We start from the raw sequence: 5387 nt of genomic DNA, 5'->3' as shown, positions 1-5387 counted from the left end.
GTTTATTTACTTTGCAACTCGTATGTCAATCTTAATTTAAATAATGCTCCTCCACTATGTGTTTACTTCTTAGTCTGTTATGTTCTTCTTTACTATGTTTCTGCAACTTTGTGGCTACTTTTCTTATGTGAATTCCCTCTCCTTTTTCCTCTTTGTATGAGAGTATGGTTCTAGCCATGACAGCACTCTGTTATTGCTGCTCATGACTTTGAGCTGGGTTCTTTGAACCCCTTAACTCAAACCAATTCCCACTTCCCCTTTCCCCTTATGTGTGCTTTGAGCCTAAGACCTTAGTCTGGCAGTGTCCTAATCACTGTCCAGACCTTGGTCTGACCTTCAATAGGTCTTGCTCTCATTTGTTTGGCTAAACAGGTTGGTCAGGGGGTGTGCCAGCCAGCCTTTTGGCTGGGTATGACCACCAATCTGTTATGACTTCCCCAACCCCTTTTCACACTTACACTCATTCTTAGCAATTAAGTTCTCCCCCCCCCTCTTGCAAGCCATGCTTTGGGACCCTTGAGTTCCCACTGAACTTGGATGCCTGAGGGCTGGCTCTTCCACACTGCACTATTCTTTTAATGGTATCCTGGGTGTAAGCAATGCCGAGAATCCTTGAGATTCCTTGGAACTCTGAAACACTTTGGATAAGAGAAGGCTTTGGAAATCTGGATTCAGAATTGGTTAATCATATATTATTAGACATTAAGATTGAATTAGGTTCCTCGGATGCATCTGTTGGTCTTTGATGTATTTTTATCTTTTCTTTTGGTCTGTAATAACTTGTACAAACTTGGGGAATCTAGTAAAAGGGTGTGGGAGGGATTTTACTTTCCTGCATCAAAGGGTAGAAACCATGCTTTAGGGTTTTAATTCTTTTTAATGTTTCTGATCCAATCCCATAGAAATCATGCCTATAGGAGATAATATTTAACTTTCTGCAATCTTGCATATAGATATCGTGCCTATAGGAATGTGCATGTTCACGATATTAGGCAAATTTTTAGGGTTAATCAAATCAACATCTATTTACAAGTTTGTAACATGGTTTAAGACAAATGACTCGTAGAGATCATATCTATAGGAATTTTTTAAAATCAAACTTGCCTCACTCGTCTAAAAGCAGTAATGATTTCATTGACTAACGGACAAAAACCAGTGGTTCTCCGAACCATTGAGCCTCTTCTCAGATTAGTTCAACTCTTTCTAAAACCTAATCTTCTGGTAAACTTGCATGCTTTCTGAAACTTACTGCCTTTTCTGGTAGTTTGATGAACGATTCCAACTCAGTTACATATCACTTTTCTGTATTTTATCATTTTTTAATAAGTTCTGCAGCTCGAACTCGTTTTATCCTTAAACAATCTGCCTCTTTTGAAACTTGTTTAAAATTGCTCTTTCTCTAATAATCTGCAATTCAATGGTTTGTCTTCTGGGAACTATTCTACGTCGTTTTGTTAAGTCTGCGGCTTGCCTTTTCTTCAAAACTTTTCTGTCTATTTTCAAAAGAATCAATAATCCCACTCATGTTAATTAAGTGCCTTAATCTCTTACAATTGTATCCGAGTTGCCTAATGCAGATTTTCTGTTTAAATATATGTGTTGAACCAGTCCGCTCGCCGCTTAATTTTTAACTTAAGACCAAATCAGTATATGCTAAGACATGCTAAACTAAGTGTTGTCTGATTTAAGGGGTTTATTTGAGCCTTGTTTGCTTGTTTACTCATCCCTTTATTTGATATTTGTTTTGAATGTCGAAACTAGAATTTTATCCTTTAAACTCCATAAAGGCCCCATCCCTTTCTTCCCTCTTAGGATTAGAAGTCCTAATACCCCAGGACTAATAGGTCGGGACGGGTATTAGCATGCAATAAGTAAACGAGACTAAACGCTCTTTAACATCTTAACGGGGTGGGAAGGGTAGAATATGGATATGATGACCAGTGTGCTAATATCACGTGCGACCCCTCTTCTGAGGAGTGATTGCTGGATATTGCATTAAAGTGATCCATATTAATCATAAACCTAAGACCCCCCTCCCTTTTAATTGCTTTCAGCTCTTCTTGTAAAACTATTCAAATCTTTTTCTTAATAAATTTCTGCCCTCTCTATTTACCTTCAAAAGTTTTCAACCTGATTACAATATTGTATGCAAGTCCTTATTTGAGTCTTGATTGTTTACTTGTAAAGTCACAATTGTAACATGGCCGGGAACCACATTTGTGGATCCTGAGGGGTGCCTAACACCTTCCCCTCGGGATAATTTCTAGCCCTTACCCTAATCTCTGGTCTCTTCATCTCAAACCCTTCTTAAAGTGTCCTAGTGCACTATAATCATTAGGTGGAGACTCTTCAACTTCCAAACCCAATTCTCGAAAGGGAATAGAGTTATCCTCCCAATGTCGTATACCCGATTTCTGACCCCACGGTTAAAGGAAAAGGGGGCGTCGACAGTCCCCGACTTTGAGTTTGTTGTACTTTGGCCTTTTTGTTATTGTACCTTTATGCTTGTTGTTTTTGGGCCACCATCCTTATATGCGCCATATCCCTTCGTTCTTTGACCTTATCCAGGTCTTGTAATCTGCTTTTGTCGTTGCTTGGCCAGCTCTCATTGGAGTATCTCAGGCTGGGTTCCCCGACCTCTACGGGTATGACTGCGTCAGTACCATAGACCAGTGAATACTGTGTCTCACCTATACTAGTTTTCGGCATTGTGCGGTAAGCCCATAGCACTTCTGGTAGCAATTCATAGCCCTTTGATGTCCTCACGCTTTTTCTTTAATATGTTCAATATTGTTTTATTAGAGGATTTCTCTTGACCGTTGCCGGTAGGATGATATGGCGTGGAGAGTATCTGCTTGATGTGCCATTTTTTGAAGAACTCAGTCATCTTCTTCCTAATGAACTAGGGTCCATTATCGTAACTGATTTCTTTGGTGATGCCGAAACGGCATATGATGTTTTTCCAGATGAACGCGATAACTTCTTGTTCGCGTATTTGAGTGAACACACCTGCTTCCACCTATTTGGAAAAGTAGTCAGTTAGAACCAAAAGGAAGCGTATCTTACCTCGCCCTGCTGGGAGGGGCCCGACGATGTCTATCCCCTATTTTATAAACGGCCATGGAGAAGTGACAGAATGTAGGAGTTCCCTTGCCTGGTATATCATAGGGGCGTATTTCTGGCATTGCTCACATTTCTTGACGTACTTCATGGCCTCTTTTTTCATAGTGGGCCACTAGTATCCTGCACAGATAAGACACCTAACGAGGGCTCGGTTTCCTGTATGGGCACCGCAGTGGCCTTTGTGTACCTTTTTGAGCACACGCCTTGTTTGATTCGGCCCAAGGAATTTGGCTAAAGGTCCGCCGAACGTCCTTTTGTAAAGGTCGTGGTTTACGAGGCTGTATCTGGCCGCTTATATTCAGAGCTTTTTGGCTTCTTTTAATCTTGTGGGAGCGTTCCCTCCTGCAGATATGATATGATGCAATTACGCTAGTTCCAAGTTAAATTTATAGAATGTACCTCGACTTGGTCTATTGATGAGTGGAGGAGGGTGACCACATTCTCCTTGGTGATGTTTTTAGTTGCTGCCGTCAGCTTGGCGAGACCGTCTGCTTCGATGTTTTGTGCTTGGGGTATTTGGTCGAGTCGGCATTCATCGAATTTTGGCAGCAGCTTGTGGATTTCGGTCTGGTATTTATGCAACCTCTGTTCCTTAATCTGGAAAGTCCCAGTAACTTGATTCACAACAAGTTGAGGGTCGCAGCGGAGGATGACTCGCCGAGAACCATATTTGAGGGCCAATTTCAGTCCTGCAATTACGACTTCATACTCGAACTCATTGTTAGTCATTTCAGGGCATCGTATGGATTGGCGAATTACTTTGCCAGTTGGGACTTCGAGTACGAGTCCCAGTCTCGATCCCGATGCGTTGGATGCGCCATTGGTATAGAGGACCTAGAGGTTGGGATGTTCAAGTGAAGCATGAAGCGCTTCTTGCTCGACTTCGGGCAATGTCTCTACATTGAAATCAGCGACAAAATCGGCGAGCACTTGCGACTTTATTGCAGTTCGCAATTGATATGGTATATCATGCTCTCTCAATTCTATGGCCCATTTGACCAACCTTCCCAATAATTCGGGTTTGTGCAAGATACTCCTGAGAGGAAAGGTTGTCACCACCTTTATAGTGTGGCACTGAAAATATAGTCTAAGCTTTCGTGAAGCTACGACTAATGTTAGAGCCAGTTTTTCAAGGTGGGGATACCTTGTTTCTGCATCAATTAAGGTTTTGCTGATATAGTAAATTGGAGATTGCATACCTTTGTTTTCTCGGACTAGAATTGCACTTACCACAACTTCAAATACAACTAGGTAGACTAGGAAGAACTCACCTGCCTTGGCGAGTAAGGATGGTGAAGACAAGTATGCTTTTAGTTTCCTTTAGGGCATCGACACATTCTGAATTCCACTAAAGTCCGTTTCTTTCCTTAATACATTAAAGAATTTATGGCATCTGTCTGATGACCATGAGATGAACCTTGATAAGGCGGCAATCTGTCCCGTCAATTTTTGTACCTGCTTTTTGCTGCTCAATGTTTCGAGTATTCCTTCAATGGCCTTAATCTGTTCTGGGTTGACTTCGATGCCTCTTTGTGATACCAGGAAACCGAGGAACTTACCTGAGCTTACTCCGAAGGCACATTTTTCGGGGTTCAGTTTAATGTTGTACCGTCTTAATATGTCGAAGGTTTACTTTAGATGATCGATATAATCTTCTTTCATTTTTGACTTAACCGGCATATCATCGATGTAGACTTCCATTATTTTACCGAGTTGGTTTTTGAACATTTTGGTGAACAATCTTTGGTACATCGCTCCCGCATTCTTTAGTCCGAACGACATAACCTTATAGCAATACGTTCTCTGGTGAGTGATGAAAGTGGTTTTATCCCGGTCTTCTTCTTCCATGAGGATCTGGTTGTAACCCGAGTAGGCATCCAGGAAGCTTAGCAACTCATATCCTGCTATTGCGTCGATGAGCTGGTCGATGTGTGGCAGTGGAAAGGAATCTTTTGGACATGCCTTGTTTAGGTCCGTGAAATCTACACACATCCGCCACTTTCCGTTTTTATTTTTCACCATGACCACATTGGCGATCCACTAAGGGTACTTTGACTCTCGGACAGAGCTATTTGCGAGCAGCATATCGACCTCTTCGCTGATAGCTTTGTTGATCGCAGCATTGAACCTCCTCCTTATTTGTCGTACTGGCCGGTATAGGGGGTCGACATTTAGCTTGTGCGTGGCGATATCCTTTGGGATGCCTGGCATATCTGCATGGGAGATGGCAAAAAGATCGGCACTGTCAGTCAAGAACTTGTGAA

This window comes from Nicotiana sylvestris, chromosome 8, assembly GCF_000393655.2.
Source record: "Nicotiana sylvestris chromosome 8, ASM39365v2, whole genome shotgun sequence".
NCBI classification, from domain to species: domain Eukaryota; kingdom Viridiplantae; phylum Streptophyta; class Magnoliopsida; order Solanales; family Solanaceae; genus Nicotiana; species Nicotiana sylvestris.
The sequence above is the reverse complement of the archived record's forward strand: the minus strand, read 5'-3'. Positions refer to the sequence as shown.